General features: G+C 43.8%; 1 protein-coding gene across 4 annotated transcripts in view; it reads right to left on the minus strand.

The window, feature by feature from the left end:
* APLNR (apelin receptor) overlaps positions 1-22,148 on the minus strand; it is a 34,957-nt gene that overhangs the window by 12,442 nt on the left and 367 nt on the right. Inside the window, exons 1-3 of one of the 4 annotated variants that reach the window (XR_007948085.1) lie at positions 20,469-21,026; positions 16,483-16,604; positions 16,066-16,341 (exon numbers count right to left, since the gene is read on the minus strand). The gene's annotated coding sequence lies outside the window, so the exon portion shown is untranslated. The other 3 variants (XR_007948083.1, XR_007948084.1, XR_007948086.1) reach the window with 3 other exon arrangements.

Genomic DNA, 22,148 nt, shown 5'->3' on the forward strand with positions numbered 1-22,148 from the left:
GGGAGGGGGCGATTAGAGTCGCTCTCCCCCCCCCCTCCCAAATAGGGTCCTTCTGCTCCAGGAGGGTGTCTTTGTTTGGCTCCGAGGAGGTGTTTGGCAGCAGGCATCATGAGCAGGAAACAGAGAGGAGACAGGAAGGAAGGCCGGAAGAAGAGAAGGGGACCAGAAGCCCGGCTCACACCCGGCCAGACTCCTGCTCAGGAGAATTATACAGTATTTCCAAAAATATTTACAGTGGCTTTCAATTAATTAAGTCCTCTATCTGCCTGACAATGGGAGGACGTGAGGACAGCGATCAGCACAGTCGGCCCGCATGCTGGGCAGCCGAGATACAAGGAACCGGCCAAACGCCCATCAAAGGGACAGGCAGCTGGGAGGAAGGGGTTAAGGGGCTAGAGTGGGGCAGTGGGGAGGCTCTGCAGCCAGGTAACCTGGGTTCGCTTCCAGACAAAATAATATGTGAAGCATTATATAAATATCTTATCTTACGATTTTGAACAAGTCCTTTTCCTTCTCTATGCCTCAGTTTCCTCAACTGTGAAATGAGACAGTTAAAAAAAAATCTTGGGTTTCCACCAGCCCTGAAGTCAGGAGGATCTGAGTTCAAATCTCACCTCAGACACTTAACACTTCCTAGCTGTGTGACCTGGGCAAGTCACTTAAGCCCAATTGCCTCAGGGGGAAAAAAAAGTCTTGGTTTCCTAGGTCCCTGCCAACTCAAAATCCCATGAACTTATTGTGATGTGGTCATCAGAAAACGCCCCTGATCTGCTGACTTGGGGGCCCCTCTGGCCATCCCCATACACACTCTATGGAAAGACTCCCCAGGCTAGCTGTTGAAGGGACTCCACAGTTACTCCCATTACACTATGACAAAGGGATCATTCCTGAATGCTACCCAGGAGGCCCCTCTCCCAGAACCAGGAGAATCTGATCATTTTGTCTAGATTGATCTGATGGGATCTTTACAGAAGAGTATGAATCACAAAATCCGAGTAAGAGAGAGGGTCATTTTGTCTGATCTCCCACTAATCATCTTGAATATCTCTAATGATCCAGAACTCACCACCCAGAGGAAGTCAATCTATAGTTAGAAACTAATTATTAAAGATTTTCTTTCATTTGAGTTGAAATTTGCTCCCTTAGACGTATATTTCTCCACACTATGTTCTATGATCTCTGATCAGGGCAGTATCACCAGCCCAGCAACCACATTTCCCACTCTTCCCATGACTGGGAAAGCTGGCTTGAATTTATTGGTTCCCATACTCTGGTAAAATGCCTTGCATCCCAAGTGGAGCCACTAAAGACTGATTCATCCATAACAGTTTTCTCTAGATTCCCGGCATGATGCGACTCATTTCACAATTTCCCCCATCATACCCAATTATTGCCTACCCATCTTCTGAAATCCTTAATGGCCCACGGTTCTCATTTGGAGCAGCCATTTTTTAGAATGAAAAGAAACTTCAGAGCACAGGGGAAATAATGTCAGAGCTAGAAGGGACCTTCAAACATGGAAGATGGAATGTTGGAAGTGGAAGAGACATTTGACCATTGAATGTCAGAACTTGGGAGGGGGGAGGACTTCAAACAGAAATCTGGAGTTAGGAAGGACCTTCTAATACAGAACATAGAACGTCGGAAATTAGAGGGACATGGGAACATAAAAAGTTGGGGATAGAGAGACTTAGAGGACAAATACAGGACTAAGAAAGATTTCATTCACCATGTAAAATGTCAGAACTAGAAGGGATGTGTCATATTAAATTTGACCACAGTCCCTCCTGCCTGAGCTGGAAAGTCAGATTAAAATGTAATTTAAATACATTTAATAAATTAAAATAAAATTTAAAGGATTTAAATAAATAAAATACAATAACATATAAATAATGTTCATGTTTGTTTTTGAGGCATTCTGGGTTAGCTGGAAAGTCAGATTAAAATGTAATTAAGAAAGGTTTAAATAAAACACAATCACACACGAATATTGTTAATGTTTGTTTCTGAGACAATCTGGGTTAAGTGACTTGCCCAGGATCACATGGCTAGTAAGTATCTAAAGGCATATTTGAATTCAAGTCCTCTTGACTACAGGGCTGGTGCATTAACCGCTGCATCGATCAGCAGTGAGATTTTTTAAGTCATTATGGGATCCAAAGAAATCCATTTCTACTTGAATTTAATATCACTGATTCTCCCTTCATTTTATAGTTCAGGACCACTGATGGTTTTATATTATCTTTCTATTCAATCTCATCAATTCAAATATAAACTTCTTAAGAAGAAGAACCATGCTTTCTACTCTATATCCCCAATGGCTGGGCACATGGTAAAAGGTTTATAATGTTTTGGCACAAATGTTTGTGGCAGCCATTTTTGTAGTAACTAGAAATTGGAAATTCAATGGATGCTCATTAATTGGAGAATGGTTGGCTAAATTGTGGTATATGAATGTTATGGAATATTATTGTTCTGTAAGAAATGACCAGCAGGAGGATTTCAGAAAAGCTTGGAGAGACTTACACGAACTGATGCCGAGTGAAATGAGCAGAACCAGAAGATCATTACATACGTCAATAACAATACTGTATGAGATGTATTCTGACGGAAGTGGATCTCTTTGACCAAGAGAAGAACTAATTCAGTTCCAGTTGATCAATGATGGACAGAAGCAGCTACACCCAAAGAAAGAACACTGGGAAATGAGTGTAAACTATTTGCATTTTTGTTTTTCTTCCCAGGTTATTTCTACCTTTTGAATCCGATTCTCCCTGTGCAACAAGCGAACTGTTCAGTTCTGCAAACATATATTGTATCTAGGATGTACTGTGACATATTTAACATGTATAAGAGTGCTTGCCTTCTGGGGGAGGGGGTGGAGGGAGAGAGGGGAAAAATCAGAACAGAAGTGAGTGCAAGGGATAATGTAAAAAATTACCCAGGCATATGTACTGTCGATAGAAAGTTGTTTAATAATAATAATAATATTTTGGCCCAATGGATAGAATGTTGCGCCTGCAATTAGGAAAACTTATTTTCCCAAGTTCAAATCTGGCTTCAGATACTTCCTATCTATGTGACTTCATCTGTCTGCCTCAGTTTCCTCATCTATCAAATGAGGAGAAGCAAATGGCAAACCACTCCAGTATCTTTGCCAAGAAAACCCCAAATGGGATCCTGAAGAAAAGCTGCAAAACAACTAAACAACAACAAAGAAAAAAACTCCTTATTGATCATCCTGCCTCCCACCTCCAAGTTCCAATACATGAGGAAATCTTTACTATAAAGTGTCCCCAAGTTGGGGCCATTTGCTCCTAGTGTCAGGCTGAGATTTGGATCCAGTGCTAGCTCGTTGGAAGAGGGGGGGATCTTGAGCATAGTGAGAGTTGTTTTCCATTCTGGGTGAACTGAATTGAAATCAATGGAACTGTTTGTTGATTTGAATTCAGCTGGAATCTCAATGATCCCAGCGATGAGGTAGCTATCAGCCATGGATTCCATTGCCTCATGGGTATATTGGGCCGAGAGTCAGGAGATCTGTCGTGGGTCTAGACTCTGTCCTGTCCTTGTCTGCTCCCTTCTGTACTGACACTAAGATTGATTCATTCCAGATTTAATATACTTCAGGGAAAAGAACAATGCCTCTGGATCCAAGAGACCTGAGTTTAACTCGCATCCATGTAGATGAGTCACTCTCTATGAGCCTCAGTTTCCCCATCTGTGAGATGAAAGGAGTGGAATATATGGCCTCAGCTCCCTTTCAGCTCTCTCAGAACTAATGATGGGCTCTGAGAAGCAGACTTGACAATGCTGCCCTCTCCCGGTAACACTGGCACATTGCTATTTAAGATGGTCTAAGAGATGAAAGGACTTTGTTCCATCATTTCTGACATTTCACAGCCCCGATTGGTGGTTTTCTTGGCAAAGATACTGGAGTGGTCGGCCATTTTCCTCTCAAGCTCTTTTTACAGATAAGGAAACTGAGGCAAGCAGGAATAAGTGACTTGACCAGGGTCACTCAGTTGGTAAATATCTGAAGTAGGATTTGAACTAAGGAAGATGAGTCTTGCTGAATAACAGACCCGGCACTCTATGTACTAGATAACCTTCAGAGGCTCCTTCTTTGGACAGAGAAGAAGACTGAGGTCCAGAGAAAGGAAGGCACTCCCCCCAAATCACACAGCCAGTAATAAGCTGATGAGCTGGGAATTTCTCATTCTGCAAAGGAGGGAAAGTTGGGTTTTGGCGTCTGGTGAGAAACTCATTTTCTCAAGTCACCACGCCCAGCTGGTCCTGCCATCTTGCACAGCCCGAGTTCTCAGCCTACCCACCTGCCTGGTACATTGGAAAGCGTCTTGGATTCGGCATTCAACACTCGAGTTCTAATTCTGACTTTGTCACTGTCTGTGTGACTGACTTTTCAGGAGTCATTACATTTCTCCATCCTTTAGTTTCCTCATCTATAAAATCAGAAGGTTTGACTGGATGGCCTCCAAAGACACGGCTTAAGATCTATGACCCCTCTGACCCAATATGGTCCTCCCAGAAATCCCAAAAACATGGATTCTGGAGACTGTGAAACAGCTTTAAAAGGAGGAGAGGTGGGTTTCTTATTAAAGGTATAGAAAGGGATATTGTAGTGAAAAGCATCCTTCTTTTAAAGAGTGTTGGCCATAACTGGTGAGTAGGACCATGGACATGACCTCGGGATCTTGGGAGATATCTTGTCTGGCTCAGCCAAAACTACCTGGGTAACAGAAAGTGAGTCATTCCCTTTTTTTCTCTGGGCCTCAATTTCCCCATCTACCTAATTAGGGGATTGGATGAACCAAAAGTCCCTTCTTAAAGTTCTAAGACTAAGCTATGGATCAAGAAATGTCAAAGGGGAGGCCTTTGGACCAGAGAGATCTGATTTCAAATTCTGCTCATGGCTCTTCCAACCCTTGTGATCTTGAGCAGGTCCCTATGTGTAAAATGCAGTAGTTGGATAAAAGGTTCTACTTTCCAATTCTTAATCATCCCATGAACCAAGGAGAGGTGACAGCCAGGTAAGGCTGCCCTCAAGTGGTATCTGATATGTGTTGACCCTTCACCTCCACTGCCCCCACTGCATGCTCACAAGGGCTTCCGGCCTGCCTCAGAACCTTGAATTGGTAGATTGTGCGTAGAGAAAAGGGGAACCTTCTCAGCACCCCTCAGCACTTCAGCGTCCATGCCAGAGGACAGGGTTCAAGGACAAAATCCCTTCTGAAATTTTCTACTTGGTGGGAACTTTCTCCCACGCCAACACATTCAGCCTAACATTACACCTTCCAATATTTTTGGTCTATTTTTATCCCAGTGGCCTCCCTGCAGTATTTAATCTCAAGGCATAGAATTGAATGGAAAAGTAGGGAAAATAAATTCGACCAGAGCACTTGCATTTTTAGCTTTTCACTTGCCCCCAGGTATAGAAGGTCCAGTTGTGGATCTGTTGTCTCCGACCCTTCCCTACCCAATGGGAGGATTCCACACTCCTCAAGAGCATCCACTGATTCAGTTTTGCCTTTGACAAAAGTGATTAGCACAGTCCGGCACATAGTATACACTATTTGCTTATTGTGGGTAAGCTAGGTGCCACAATGGATACGAATACTAGATTCAAAGTCAAAGTAATTCCTTTTCCTGAATTCAAATCCAGCCTCAGACACTTCCTATCAGTGTGACCCTGGGCATGTCACTTAACCATTTGCCTCAGTTTTCCTACCTGTCAAACGAGCCGGAGAAGGAAATGGCAAACCACTCCGGTGTCTTTGCCAACAACGGGCACAACTGAGCAATAAGAAGATCAATTTCCTTATTGAGTGCTTGGCTCTACCAGTCCTGCTGAACTTTTTATGTCGAGGAACCTTTAGCAACTTAGTGAAACCTTGGGACTTTCACAACATCCCTTCACGGTACATGCTGTAACGTACCCTGTCATTGTACAGATCATTGCACAGATAAGGAAACCGAAATTGAGAAATATCAAGTGAACTGCTCAGATTCACACAACTAGTAAATAGGATTCGAGTCCACATTCAGCTCTAGAATCAATAAGTCAGAACTAGAATCGACCTAATGAAACTGTTTTCATTTACAGATAAAGAAACTGAGACTGAGATTTTGTTACTTCCTGGGGATTATACAGATGATAAATAGCATAGGGGAGTCCAGTAGAAAATGCCCTTCCTATTACTCTGTACTGACCAAGTCCCACCCCGGGGTGTCCCTTATCCAAGAGGGAGACAGCTTTACCTGAATCTACCTGAATCCTCATCCTTTTAAAGGACTCAGAGAACTACCTGACCCAATCACTCCTTGCTGAGCTCATGGCGACACCTTGTGGCCGCATCCATGTCACACGAGTCTCGGTTTTGGTCCTGACCCTCCCTGGAGCAGAGACTCCACCCATCAGTTTCTTTGGAAGATGGAGCCGGGGGAAATCCTGCAGCAATAAGTGGGGAAAGGGTTGAATGGAGCCATTCTTCTCTGAAAATGCTCCCGATACCCACAAAATGGCAGCAAGTTTTATATGTCTGCCTGAAAAGCTTGCGAAGGCTTTCTGGGGGAACGAGTGGAAGGGAACAATTCTTTCCAATGGCCAAGAAGGCGGCTGTGGAGAGCTTAATGTGGTCAAGCACCCAATGCCAAGGCTGTCCGCTGCATCTCCAGCCATCTTGACTTTGACTCTGGAAAAGCGCGAGCCCATCAATTGGAGAATGGCTGAATAAATTATGGTATACGAATGTGATGGAATATTATTCTGTAAGAAACGACCAGCGGGATGATTTCAGAAAAGCCTAGAGAGACTTACAGGAACTGATGCTGAGTGAAGTGAGCAGAACGAGGAGATCATTGTACACGGCAACAAGATTATGTGATGATTGACTGTGATGGACGTGGCTCTTTTTAACAATAAGGTGATCTGGGCCAGTCCAATGGTCTTGTGATGGAGAAAACCATGTGGACCCAGAGAGGATTCTGGGAACCATGGATCACAACATAGTATGTTCAATTTTTCAGTTGTCATTTGCTTGCTTTTTGTTTTCTTTCTCATTTTTTTTCTTTTTGATCTGATTTTTTTTTTTTTGTACAGCATGATAACTGTGAAATATATGTAAAAGAATTGCACATATTTAACCTAGATCAGATTACTTGCCATCTAAGGAAGGGGTAGGAGGAAGGGAAGGAGAAAAAAAATTGGAACACAAAATTTTGCAAGGGTGAATGTTGCATATGATCTATGCATATATTTTGAAAATAAATAGCTTTAAAATAAAAAATGAAATAAAATAAAATCCCCCCCTAAAAAAAGAAAGAAAGAAAAGAGAATAAGATTGAAGACTTTGTGTAACTGTCTCACTTAAATCTAAGTCCCATGACTCCATGACATCACCAGTCCTCTGTGAAATTGACAACAACATGGGACAATGGGAGATGTGAGTTCTAATCCTGCCCTTATTGTTGGACCAGTAATCTTAGACAATCTCCTTCCCCCTTTAAAGGGTCTTCATTTCATCTCTTTTAAGATGAAAGAGTTGGACCAAATGACCTTTAATAGTTCCTCCCAGCTCTGATATCTTCCATTCTATTTTGCCAATTTTATTCTAGTACCTTCTATTGGATCAGAGATTTAGAGCTACATGGGTCCTTCGAGGCTATCTGATAAAATCCTCTACTTAGACATTGAACTGAAATTAAGAGAAATGATTGATTTGCCCAAAGTAACACTGTTAGTCAACGGCAATGCTGGGATGGGAACCAAAACCAAGGCCTTTCCCCCCTGGACCTCATCATGGACTTTTATATTATAAATGTATACATACTATATGTGTATAAAAATATATATATATATATATATATATATATATATATATATACACACACACATACATACTATCCACATATATACAACATGTATATATGTGTATGTATACTATAAATAAAATCCCATAAATGACCTCTATCTTTCTGTGATCTAAGATTTGTGTCCGTGCTAACGTTCTTTGTTCTACGTCTCTTCCAGCTCCTATATCACATGTTCTTTGTTCTAAGGGCCTTTCCAGCCCCGATATTCCCAGTTCTAGACTTCCTTTGAGCTCTAACAGCCTCTAATTCAGTCAGACGGGTGCTGGAGCCAGCTCAGAGCAACTTACAGGAGCCGGTTGTTAAATTTCCATTTTGAGCATTATTTTTACATCTGAGAAACTCATTAATACCCCAGATCAGGACTTGATTTATTGTTTTATTGATTGCCTAGACTTTAGAAAGGGATAGAGAAAATACTACTAATACAGATTAAATCTAAAAGCGAGTCATGCCTTTTTGTGGAGTATTAGGGTACACAGGGCTGAAGTCAGGAACACCATCTTTCTAAATTCAAATCCAAGCCTCGGACAACAGTTGTGTGATCCTAGGCAAGTCACTTGACCCTGGTAGCCTCAGTTCCTCATCTGTAAAATGAAGAAGGAAATGGCAAACTTCTCCAGCGTCTTTGCCAAGAAAACCCCAGATGGGGTCATCCAGAGGCAGATACAACTGAAACGACTGAACAACACGCCTTTTCAGAAAGCTGGTTTTAAAGAGCTTATCAACATATCTCTACTTCCCACTCATACTCTGTGCGAAGGATCTTTGGTACCTTTGTCCTTTGCTTTGACAATATTCTTTGTTCTAAGCTCTAACCTCTGTTCTAAGATTCTTTCCAGCTTAATAGCCTCTGTTCCAAGGTCCCTTCAAGCTCTGATATTCCACGACTCCCTAGCTCTAATCCCATCTCCCCCGATACTCCCCATGTTACTCTCCTGCTCCAAAATCCTCAATGGCTCCCTATTGCCTTTATGATAAAATACACAGCTCTCATTTTGCCACGTCAAACCCTTCACAATCTCACTCTAGTCAGAGATTATTTCCCAATAGCCTGCTACCCATATTATACATTCTAGACAATCTTCCTTATTCCATCTCCTTCCTCTGGGCCTTTGGCCAGACTCTGTCTGCTAGGCTCTCTTCACCCCCAGCTTCCTTCAAGGTTCAGTTCAAGCATGACCTCCCAAGGGAAACCTTTCTTCGACTGTTTGCGTTCTGTTTGTTTACGTTCTCTCTTTCCTCCAATTAGGTTTAATTTGTTGTCGAGCTGCTTCCTCTGACAGAAGAGCAGGTCCTTGGGGGCAGAGGCTCCCCATCCCTCCCCATCCCTGGAACCTCCCATAGAGTCCTAAGCATCATAATGTTTCATAAACGTTTGCTGGATGAAATGGAATCTCAGGCCCAGAGAGCAGACGACAGCTGAGAAGGAGCTGGAAGCTGATGAGAAGTGACGTTCGCAATTGTGTGGGCAGAAATGTTTACTTCCTTCCCAGAGTCCATCTCTCTGACAAATGGAGAACCGAAATCAAAGAGCCTTAAGGATTTGCGGGGGTCACCTAGTCCATCAGGGGCAAAGTCAGAGAGAGACGCAGACAGATAAACACAGAGACAGAGATACAGAGAGAGAGAGACAGAGAGAGGGAGAGGGAGAGACAGAGACAGAGACAGAGAGAGACAGAGAGAGGGAGAGGGAGAGGGAGAGACAGAGACAGAGACAGAGACAGAGAGAGAAAGAGAGAGAAGGAGGAAAGGGAGAGACAGAGAAAGAAAGAGACAGATACAGAGAGAGGCAGAGAGACAGACAGAGACAGATAAACACAGAGAGACAGAGACAGAGACAGAGACAGAGATACAGAGAGAGATTGCCATAATGTGCTTTCAGGAAACAATCCCAGGTAACTCCAGCTCCTTCACGGTTTATTTAACACTTCCAAAGTGGTTCACCTCAAAAGGGAAGGGGCCTGGAAAATGGGCAACAAAAACCCAAACCAGGAAATAAATGCAAACGGCTCCAGAGTAGCCGATCTTGACCTCAGTTGACTCCAAGTCCATTTTAAGCTCAGGAAGCATATTCCCAGGAGACCCAATCACCCTAAGTGCCTATCGGCTCTTACTTTATACACCATTCTAAGAGACTGTTTTCTGATTTTGCTTTTCATAGTACACGAAAGAAAAAAACAGTTTGAAAAAGGCCGGTATTAGAAAGGGTCCCATTGGCCACAGGATGATACACGCAGGGGTCCTCAAACTACGGCCCGTGGGACAGATGCGGCAGCTGAGGACGTTTATCCCCCTCACCCAGGGCTAAGAACTTTCTTTATTTAAAGGCCCACAAAACAAAGGTTTTGTTTTTACTATAGTCCGGCCCTCCAACAGTCTGAGAACAGTGAACTGGCCCCCTGTTTTAAAAGTTTGAGGACCCCTGTAACTTATAGAGATGTTCAATAAGGGCTAGGTGGTTCAGTGGACAGAGCGTTAGTCCTCACCAGCTGCTGTTGCCGTTGCCATTGTTTTCAGGCCATGACCCCATTTGGGGAGTATTTGGGGCAAAAATATTAGAGTGATTTCCCATTTCCTTCTTCAGGTCATTTTTTTAGATGATGGAATTGAGGAAGAGTTTAATTACTTGTCCAAGGTCACACAGCTACCTAGAGGTGATATGAATGGCATATTCAGGGGTCTGAGGCCAGATTTTAAGTCAGAAAGACTCACCTTTCTGATTCTAAGTTCAGTGCTCTGTCACCTGAATTCAAATACAACTTTAAATAATTACTAGCTGTGGGATCCTGGATAAGTCACTGAATCCTGTTTGCCTCAATATCCCCATCTGGAAAATCAGCTGGAGAAGGAAATGGCAATCCACTGCCCAAAAAAACCCAAATGGAATCTTGAGGAGTCAGCCACGCCTAATCAGTAGTCAACAATAACAATGTCCTTCACAATCTGATCCCAACCTACTTTTCCATCCCTCCCCTAAGCTGAACCTCTGTCCCAGTTGAAGTGATTAGAGTCGCTGTTCCCTGAGTAGATGGTGTGCTTTCCCATAAAAGAGATTCTGCTCATTTCATTCTATCTGCTTGAAAGGCCTTCACTCCTCCCCTCCAACTGTTGAAACCCCACAGGTGCTTCAGTACCTGGCCCTAGGCTCCTCCCAGAAGCCTCCCCACCGCACCCCAAGTCAGAAGAGGAGGAGGAGGAGGAGGAAGAGGAGGAGGAGGAGGAAGAAAAAGAAGAGGAGGAGGAGGAGGAGGAGGAGGAGGATCTCCTCTCACCACTGGCCATCATTAATTTGGTTTTTGTTTTGTTTTTTGGCCCTCATTAATCTGGCAGCCAGTCCCTGATTCATTCCACTGCTGCCTTGAACTATGCTATGAATTCCAATTGTTTTGTTGTTAGTTCATTTTTCTTGTCTTTTGATGAAGCAACACGGTGAGGTCCTTGAAGGCAGAGAACAAGGCCATCTTTTCTTCATCACATTTGGCAGAGGCCATGCCTGATAAAGGCCCCTAGACAGCCGGCTTATTCACAGGGCCTTCCTCTGAGGGTTTCACTAGTTCAGGGAGCTCTCTCTTCCCCTCTGCCCCCCCATTCCCTTCCCTTCTTCTCTCAGCTGCCACCTTCTCCCTTCTCTTCCCTGCTCTCTTCCCTCTTCCCTTCATGCTTTTCTCTTCTCCTTCCTTCTCCCCCTCTTTCCTCCCCTTCTCTTCTCCCTCTTTCTCCCCCAGTTTCCTCCTCTTTTCTCTTCTTCTCCCTCTCTTTCCTCCCCTTCTCTTCTCTCTTTTCCCCTTCACACTTCTCTTCTCCTTCTTTTTCTCCCTTTTCTTCTCTCTTCTTTTCCCCCTCTCCCTTCTCTTGTCCTTCCTTTTCCTCCTCTCCCTTCTCTCCTCCCCTTCTTTTTCCTCCTTCTCTTCTCCCTTCTCTCCCCCCTCTCCTTTTTTTGTCCTTCCTTTTCCTCCTCTCCCTTCTCTCCTCCCCTTCTTTTTCTCCTTCTCTTCTCCCTTCTCTCCCCCCTCTCCTTCTTTCTCTTCTCCTCCATCCTCTCCTCTTCCCTCCATTCTCTTCTCTTTTCTTCCTTCCTTCTCTTCCATTTGCCATCCAGACAAATAACCTACTTGCTGCCCCACACACCTGACTTTCACTCCATGTTTTCACCCTTTCACACATTTATCCCCTGTATCTTCCTATGCCTTCTTTGTCATCTCTAACTCTGAGAATTCCTAGTTTCCTTCAAAGTTCATCAAAAGAGCTTCAAGGGGCAGCTCGATGGCGCAGTGGATAGAGCACCAGCCCTAAAGTCGGGAGGATCTGAGTTCAAATTTGACCTCAGACACCTAACACTATAGCTGTGTGACGCTGGCAAGTCACTTAACCCCAATTGTCTCAGGGAGGGGGTTTCCAACATGCGGTCTGCCCAGAAACCCCCCATCTGCTAAGACTCCTTCCCACTGTCCTCCAAAAATACCTTGCATACATTTGCATATCTTGTTATTTATTTCTATTTGCACACACTGCTCTTGCTGATGCTAAGATAACATTTATATGGTGCTTTAAGTTTAGCAAAGCACTTTATGATCCCAGCATCCCTAGATGTCCACCATAATCAGAACGTCTGTCTAGTACTTTGCGTGCCCTCTCTCCTTTGAACCTAACAACGGGTTTCAGTCCGGTCCGACTCCTCGTGACCCCATTTGGAGTTTTCTTGACAAAGACATTGCATCAGTCCTGGCGTCAGGAGGACCCGAGTTCAAATCTGGCCTCAGACACTTAACACTCCCTTCTGTGTGACCCTGGGAAGTCACTTAACCCCAATTGCCTCAGCGGAAAATAAAATAAAAATAGCTGATGGCAAAGATATTGGAGCGCTTCGCCATTCCTTTCTCCATCTCTCAGGAAACTGAGGCAAAAAGGGTTAAGTGACTTACCCAGTAAGGAAGTAAGCATCTGAGGCCAGCTTTGAATTTAGGGAAACGAGCCTTCCTAACTCCAGCTCCGACCCTCTATGCACTCGTACGTGCTTTTATTTTGTCTCCATTTTATAACTGAAGAAACCGATGCTAAAAGAGTTATTTAAAAAAAAAAAAAAGAGGGGTAAAATTAGATAAAGAAATGAAAAAATAAAAATTTTAAAAAAAAAGAGTTTAACAGTAACTCACCTAATATCCCATAACTAATGTCTGAATTCAGATCTTCCTGAACTCTCTCCTCTGACTCCACAATTAATACAATATTAATACAATAATAATATAAATATATAAATACAATATACATACAATAATAATAATACATTTCTTACAATATTCTATTGTACAATAGAATATACTCTTTTTAAGGATAGGGACTCTTATTTTGCCTTTGTATTTCCAGGGCTTAGTATATAACGCTCAATACATTCTTAAAACAAACTGATTAGGCCTCCCTGCCTTGCTGTGAACAACAAGAAAAAAAAATTCAGCTCCTTATTTAGCTCAGGCTAAAGATATAATCTATCACCTATCTCATACCTAAAACCTTGATAACTTGGTGTCCTCCGTAGTACCACGAAACATCTTCATCTAAAGATATACATACAATCTAAGGGACAGCTAGGTGGCGCAGTGGATAGAGCCCCAGCCCTGAAGTCAAGACCACCTGAGTTCAAAACCTGGTCTCAGACACTTAACACACCTGGCTGTGTGACCTTAGGCAAGTCACTTAACCCCAGTTGCTTCAGGGGAAAAAAAAAAAAAAAGATATACAATCATCAATCTCATCCCAAAGGCCTGGATGACTTGGTCTCCTCCAAGGTACCATGAAACGTCTCAGGAGGGAAATTTTAGTAGCTTAAGTAAAACCTAATGTCTTATCTGTCATTTCTGTCAAATCGTGAACATTTCCGGGCCTCGGTTAACCACATCTGTAAAATGGGGAGAAGTTTTACCTTCTGGAAATTCAGGGAGATCAAACGATCATCTTGATGAAGTAGGAGAAGTTCCAAATGGGAAAAGAGAAGGCTCGTTTGGAGGAATGTCACATGAAAGATGGGACTTGTTTTGCTTCGATCCCAGGGACAGAACTAGCATCATTGGGTGGGAGGAAGTCTCGGAGAAACAGATTTCAGATGGATTTAAGGGAAAACAACTCCAGGTGGAGGCAATGAGTCCCTCCCAGATGACTACAATCGGAAGCAGGCAGCCAATGACGGGGGATTTTAGAAGGGATTTCCCCTTAGGCTAGGGTTGGGGTAAAAGGTGTCCAGGGCCCCTCCCTGCTTTTATTTGCTGAGGTTTCCTCTCCAGAGCCTTGTTATTGTCTGACTTGAGATCGTGGAGAGACCCTTGGAGTTCCAAACCCACCTCCAACATTGAGCAAACTGAGGGACCCTGAGAATTCACTTTCCTTATCTGTGCCTCAGTTTCCCCATTTGTAAAATGAGATAACAGCACTCGATAGCCTCCAAGGTCTGCTCTTCATTTTAAATCCATAACCCTAAAAGGAAGAGAAAATGAGGGAGGAGGAAGAGGGACAGTGAGGAAGGAAGGAGATAGGGAAGGGAGAGGCAAGAGAAGGGATAAGAAGGAGGCGGCTGGGGTTGGGAGTAGGGTGCGGGTGAGGGTGGGACAGGAAATGGAAAAAAAAAAAAAAAAAAGGCCTTTCCTTTAACTGTATTTCTACGGAAAATGATTGCAGCATATCCTGTCACGCCCCCGAGACGCTGCTCGGCCGCCTGGTGTTGCCCGTAGCCTCCACCAGAGACCCACCCACCTCCATCGGAAATTCTGTAGCTTTTGGCTTCTGTGACTCAAAGACTAAGAGCCTCCACCTTGCCCCTGTACCGGAGACCTCATGAAAAGAGCCCTAGGGAAAGAGCCAGGATAGCCAGACTCTCCTGTGGATTGAAATGTTGACTGGGGAGAAGAGGGATAGCTAGATAGTGCAGTGGTTAGAGCACTAGCCCTGAAGTCAGGAGAATCTGAGTTCAAATCTCAACACTTCCTATCTGTGAGACCCTGGGCAAGTCACTTAACCCCAATTGCCTTAGCAAAAAAATAAATAAATAAATAAATTGACTCCGTTTCCTCATCTGCAAAATGAAGAGATTGGACAGCACGCTACCTTCTCCCTTCTGAGATCCCATTCTATGTTTCTCAGTCCCTGAAAAGAGAACTCTCTTCTGCCATCTTTTCTGGCCTCACCCCTGGGATTAGCCCACAGAGGCTATGAAAGTGTGACACAAGACAGGGGGTGCTGGACCCGGAGTCTAGACGACCCCTAGTTCAAATTCTGCTTCCGATACCTAACACCTGCCTAGGTACCGAACCAGCCCGAGTCTTTATTTCCTACTCTGTAAAATGGGGATAAACATATTTATGGGTCCTGAAACTTGTCAGGTGAGTTCTCGTTTCATCTGAGGTTTAGAAAAATGCTTCCTCATGTTCCTTCCACCTCTCAAATTTCATGCTTTGGCGATACCTCACAAGGTTGTTAGATAAAGGATAAGGCACGTAAAGTGCTAGAGAGATGTTCTGATTCTCCTATACTTGGGGGTAACCATCATCACATTCAGGCGTAGAATTAGGGAATAGTTTTTGCTTTGTTCGGTTGTTTCGGTCACGTCTGCCTCTTCGTGACCCCATTTGGGGGTTTTCTTGGTTTTTCTAGCTCCTTCTCCATTTCCTTCTCCAGCTCATTTTCCCAATAAGGAAACTGAGGCAAATAGAGTGAAGTGACTTGACTAAGATCTCACAACTATGAGAGCCAGATTTGAATCGTGGTCTTCCTGCCGCTCTATCCAATGTACTACCTAGCCGCCTCCGGGTCATAATATTGCCGACTCTTTATTAGCTATTTTAATTGACATAGAAAGATGCTTCATAAATGCTTGTTGAGCTGATTGGCTAGTGGGTGGTAAAGGATAATGGTCCTCACACAAGAGAAACAAAGAGATCTGAAGAAGGGACTAATACGGGGCATTGCTTTCTGCTTTTGTCTGTATCAAGTTTGAGTTGCCGATGACTAGTAAGTAATTGGCATTATAAAATTGGCACTTAATTAACTACTCTTAAAATTAATTAATTAATTTAATTAATTAAAATGGACCCTCCCTACCCAGCCAACCCTGAATGGGAATCCCTTAAACATCACCCCCAACAAGGGTTCATACAGCAGAGTTGAAGACCTCCAAATTAATTGGGTTCAACATTTATTGAGCACCTACTATGCGCCAGAGGCTGTGCTAGAATTGGAGATATTGTTCAGTCGTTTTTCAGTCGTGTTTGATTCTTTCAGGCCCCCTCAATGGGGGTTGTACTGGCAGAGAAACTAGAATAGTTTCCTTCTGCAGCTCAGATGAGGCAGGGTGAAACAGGGTGAAGTGACTTGACAAAGATCTCACAGATTTGAATTCTGGTCTTCCCACCTCCCGGGCTGGTGCTCTATCCACTGCACCACCCGGCTGCTCCCAAACTGAGGCTGCAAAGACATAAAGGAAAGTGTCTCTGCCCACGATAAGATTGCAACCCTCTGAGGAGATAGAATCTGTACATAGAGAAGCCCATTAAATAAGTACAAGATAAACAAAGAGCACTTTGCGTAGGGAGAGGAGGCTATTACCTGGATGGGAAGGGCAAGACCTCCAGGTGCAGGAGATGCCGCAGGGGATCCAGGCTTTGAGGGAAGGTGCCTTCTCTGGGAGGTGGAGACGAGGAAGGAGAACATTGCAAACACAGGACAGCCTGTGCAGACACAAAGACAGGAGACAGAGTGTTGTGTACTGGGGGGAAGAGGCAAACAGGCCCAGCTTGTCTGTGGCGTCGAGTGCAAGATGGGGAGCGATGGGAAATCAGCCTGGAAAAGATGGAGCGGGGCCAGATTGGGAAGGGCTTGAAATGCCAAACAGAAGAGTTTGTACTTTATCCCTGAGCCTCTGCAGTGGAAAGCTAGAAAGTCTGGGCTCAAACCCAGCTTTGTCTCTCTATGACACTTTGGGAGACTCATTTAAACTTTCTAGGACTCAGTTTCCTCATCTGTAAAATGTGGATATTGTATTGAATGACTTGCCTTCTAGGGGAAGGGGGTGGAGGAAGGGAGGACAGAAATTTGGAACACAAAGTGTTGCAAGGGTGAATGTTGAAAATTATCCATGTTTATGTTTTAAAATTAAAATTTAATTTAATTTAAATTTAAAAAAAAATGTGGATAATGGCCTAGTCCAGGACCTCATCAGCACCCCATTGAAAGGCAGAAAGGACAACAAGATAGATGCAGAGACAAGATTTGAGTAGCCATGAAACAAATCAATTCAATCTTTTCAGACCCATGGGAGGTAAGTGTAGATTTAGGAGGAGAAAAAAAAAAAAGAGAAAAGAGAATTAATTCCCAGTGGGAAGTGGGAAGTTGAACCCAACTCCTTTACCTTTAAGACAAATGCCTTAAATGGCATTAATGGCAAATCTAGCCATTGAGAAGGAAGGGAGTTCAGGAACAGCTCTGTGGCCACTGTGTTGGAGATAAAAAAGATTACCAAGTAGCATGAATCAATAATGGTCTGTTTTGACCTCTTCCCTGAGCCATGCTCCACAGCAGAGCTTCTTAAACTTTTTCTAGTCATGAGAAATTGCTGTGTGACTCCAAATATATAGGTATAAAAATAAGTATACCAATCAAACATTTACGGATACTAAATCATAATTTCACAGCCGCCATTTTGTTACATGACCCCATATGGAGTCTCATCATGGCTTAAAAATCTGGAGTCTCCCCTAGCAGGAGCAGCGAAAATTAATGGCTATAATGAATTTTTTTTTTTGGTACAATGAAGGGGCTGAATGTCCCTTCCAGGTCTGACCTCATAAATTCCATGTTTTGTGGTGCTTCTTGGCTCTGACAACTTATGTTCTGGGCCCTAACGTCCCTCCCAGCTCTGGCATTCTGTGGGCTATCTTTCTGAGCTCCAGGGATGCAGAATGGCACGAGAGAAGGCTTAATATTAAAAGGGAGAACCTAAGGGGAGGATGAATTAGCAGACCACAAGACCCATGAGGGCCCAAAGAGCTTTTTTCTAATAATTTAGAAACTATAAGTATATCCCTTTATTTTCCTATTGGTTGCCAGGTGAGACTTATTCTTGGGAGAGGACCAGGCCCATAAAGAGACTACCGTAGTCATGGCAACAGCCACGGATGACTAAAATTTTCATATATTAGAACATTGAATATTAAAGCTGTGAGGGACTAAATGTAACCTGAATCCCAAAGCCCATTGGTATGGGGCCCCTTCTCGCTGGTGGAACTCAGTGCCCTGTTCCTGCTTAAGGAAAAGGGCAGAATGGAGGAGAGCAGGAGAAGAAAGGGTCAATCTCTTCACCCTCTTTATATTCTTCCATTATCTTGAGTCTCTTCCAGTCTTTTAAGTCATTTTGGATACTACTGACCCTCCACTTTGAGAAATAAAATGGAAGATGTCAGGTTCGGGCTGCTGAGAGGAGAAAGAAGCCGACATGAAAAGACCTGTCTCCTTCGTGTTCCTGTACCCAGGCTGCTACACTACAGATTTCTGGAAATTACCCCTTTAATGACATCTGGGACTCTCTCTTTTAAGTTGAAACGAATTCTCTCACTCCCAATGGGAGAAAGAAGTCTTTCACTCTGTTGTCTGGTATATATTCTCCTATGCAGACTTTCTCTGGTTTCGGTTTTAATATCAACTTGGATAAAGGAGTATTCTCTACAAATTCCTGTTGCGTCCATTGTAGAACTGGTACTCGGCGGGAGGAGAGTCAAGCGCTGCAGAAAAAGCTCGGGTTCTCCTTTCCCTGTTAAAATGAAGCTCTCTGAAGTTGAGCTTGAGTTAGAAAACCACATCCGCTAGACTAATAGTATTTAAGAGAGCAGAGTGACTAAGCTTTGGGGCCCAGTCTCCCAGAAAGAATTAAAGTCTCCCCTGGTAAAGGGTGGGAGGAAAAAGAGCTCGAGATAGCCATTCTGCCTCCCTTCAAGCTACATAGATAATGATCCCCCCTCCCACCCCCATTTTACATGTCACAGGACAGTCTCACTATACTTAAAACAGTTCTCAAGAACACTGGCCTTGGTGCTCCCAAACCAGAAAGGAATATGCTTGAGAAACATTTACCAAAAATTAAAAAAAAAAATACAATAGAGCATAGGTAATGTTAATATGTGGTTTTCTAGGTCAACAGGTATGGAGTGGGGTTCTTGGAACAGTCCCAGGAAGGAAGAAAAAAGGAATTTACTGGGAATGCCGGGACTGGGAACTTAAACTACAAAGCTGCAAGGCACACAGCAGCCCCTCAGAAATCTTAGGGATGCTATGGCCAAGATACTCATTCCCCTGGGCCAGCCTGGTGAGGCACTCCTCCCAAGAGCTGGGTCAATTCTCTGTTTGTGTCTGTGAGCATGTCTGTCTATCTCTGTTGCTGACTCTGTCTCTATCTGTGTGTCTCTGTCTCTCTGACTGTCTTTCTCTGTGTGTCTCTAGTTCTATGCCTCTGTCTCTTCGCTCTCCTTTCTTTCTGTCTTTTATGTATGTGTCTCTGTCTGTATGTCTGTCTCTCACTCTGTGTGTGTCTCTCTCTTCTCTCTTTTTTCTTTCTGTCTTCTATTTGTGTGTCTCTATCTCTGTCTCTGTCTGTCTCTGACTCTTTTTTCCCTTTCTCTTTTTTCTCTGTGTTCTTTGTGTGTGTCTCTGTGTCTCTGTCTGTCTCTCTGTATCTGACTATATGTCTCTTTCTCTGTCTCTGTCTCTCTTTCTCTCTCTCTGTCTCTCTTTTCTCTCTTTTTTTTTTCCTGTCTTCTGTTTGTGTGTCTCTATCTCTGTCTCTGTCTCTTTTCTCTCTCTCTCTCTCTTCTCTCTTTTTTCTTTCTGTCTTCTATTTGTGTGTCTCTATCTCTGTCTCTGTCTTTCTCTCTTTCTGTCTCTATCTCTGTCTCTGTCTTTCTCTCTTTCTGTCTCTATCTCTTTGTTTCTTTCTGTCTCTGTGTGTCTCTTTGTCTGTCTGTTGGTCTCTGTCTGCCTCTGTCTGTTGGTCTCTCTCTCTCTTCTCTCTCTCTCTCTCTCTCTCTTCTCTCTCTCTCCTTCCCTCCCTCTCTCTCTCTCTCTCTCTCTCTCTCTCTCTCTCTCTCTCTCTCTTCTCTCTCTCTTCTCTCTCTCTTTCCCCTGTCTCTTTATCTCACACACATACACTCACTCACTCTCACACTCCCTTTGCCAGGTCCATAACCAAATTTCTCACTGGCCAGAAGCCCAAGAGCACGCACCCCATGAGCTAGCAGAGCTTTCAAGGACTTGTGGTCACCTCCAAGCTACCATGAGGCAATAAAATAAGGACATAAGGTGGAGCTTACCGCCAGGAAAGTAAATAATGGCATGTTTTGCTCAACTAACATCCAATCAGCTCACAGAGGAAGGGAAAACAATGTCACGCTGTCCTTCCAGTGTACCCCCGCCCCCTACTCCCCAACAATGTCCTTGACTTTCCCAAGCTTATTTCAATATTGATTCTGCACTTTTCCAGGGGACTCACCCTAACACAATTGCTTGAGGGATACAAAAAAGTTGTGCGTCTACGTGTCCCTTACCCACAGCGATAACTTCTTGAAGTCTTCGAGGGTTCCAGTTGAAGAAAAGAAACAGCCAGCCACCCACCAGAAAAGTGAAGGAAACCAAACAAGTGATGTCTCATGGCAACCTCCACATAAACACTATGAGTGGTACTGGGTCATGGCGTAAGGGGTGGAGATCCCTGCAGGCTGGGCCAGTCTGGTGACAGAGACAGAGCTGCACATTTCTATCCCCACTGCCCAGAGGTTACCGGTTGGCACAGCAAGCCGGGACTAACGGATGGCTTTATGGGGGGCTTGGTTGGTCCCACTTGATGCTATAGAATCAGGTAGGGGGAATAGTAAAGAAGGAACTGCTCCCAGATGAGATATAATGGCCAAGTCCAATTAAACCTAACTCTAAAGAGCTGGGTTTTTATGAGCTCAAAAGTTGCTTGGCAAAAGTATGAGCTTAGGATCATAAATCTGGAGCTGGAACGGACCGCAAAGATTACGTGGCCCAATCCTTTCCTTTTAGAAATTAGGAAACTCATACCCTTGTGTGAATGGCCTAATGGAAGACCTGAGAGCCAAATGCGTGCTGTCAAGCTCCAAATTCACTGCTTAAATCCTGCAGGGCCATTGATACATCACTAGGGAGAGGCAACATAGAGAAATTAAAAGTATGTGTAGCTTTAGAATCAGAGGCACTGAATTCAAATCCTAACCTCGTCTGTACAATTTGGGGACCTCGGTTTCCTCCTCTATGAAAAATGAGAGAGTTAGAGTAGGCTCTAAAATCATCTGAATCTATAACCTTATGTTTCTATCACAGGGCCCTGACTTACCCCAATATCCATCGTCACCCCAGTCATAGCATTTTAAGTCAAGGTATTTCCAAATGCCTTCCTTATTATAAAGAATCTGAGACCCAGAAAAGGGGAAGGGATTTCCCTGGTCCACACAGGCAATGGCTATAAATAGCACAGTCAGCATCCAAAACCAGGTCTTCTGATTTCAAGTATAGCCTTATGCCCCTATGTGACATTGAACCGTCAAGGGCAGCGACAAGTGGATAAAGCACTGGAGTTGGATTCAGGAGAACACCTTCCTGAGGTCAGATCTAGCCTCAGAAACCTACCACCTGTGTGGCTCTGGGCAAGTCACTTCACTCATCCTGTTAACCTCAGTTTCCTCCTCTGTAAAATGAGCTAAAGAAGGAAGTGGCAAACCACTCCAGTATCTTTGCCAAGAAAACCCCAAATAGGGCCACAAAGAATCAGACAAGACTGAACAGTGAGAAAAGAAAACCGTCGATCAAAAAATCATGCATTAAGTACTTTAAGTGCCAGGCATTTTGCCCAATTCTGGGCGTCAAGAGCTTGGACTCGGGATAACCAGAACAGGAACACAGAGAGCCACTCAGAGAGAAGAAACTCCATCCCTCCTTTTCTCTCCCACCCTTCCGGGGAAGAGAGTACCCATTGTGTCATATTACAGGGCTTATGTCTCCCCAAAAAGGGCTTTCACTTCTCTTTCTTAATCCTGCTGTCCACTCTCTCTGCTCCAGCTACTGGCAGCCAGGAATAATGGAAAGCATTGTTCACAGCTGCTAAATCAAACTGGATTTCAGCTCCTCGCCAGGCTCTGGCCTGCGCTGCCATCCCGGGGCCATTTCCTGATGAATCCAGAACAATTCTGAACATGCTTTTCTCCTTT

Source organism: Antechinus flavipes, chromosome 6 (genome assembly GCF_016432865.1).
Source record: "Antechinus flavipes isolate AdamAnt ecotype Samford, QLD, Australia chromosome 6, AdamAnt_v2, whole genome shotgun sequence".
Lineage (NCBI taxonomy): Eukaryota > Metazoa > Chordata > Mammalia > Dasyuromorphia > Dasyuridae > Antechinus > Antechinus flavipes.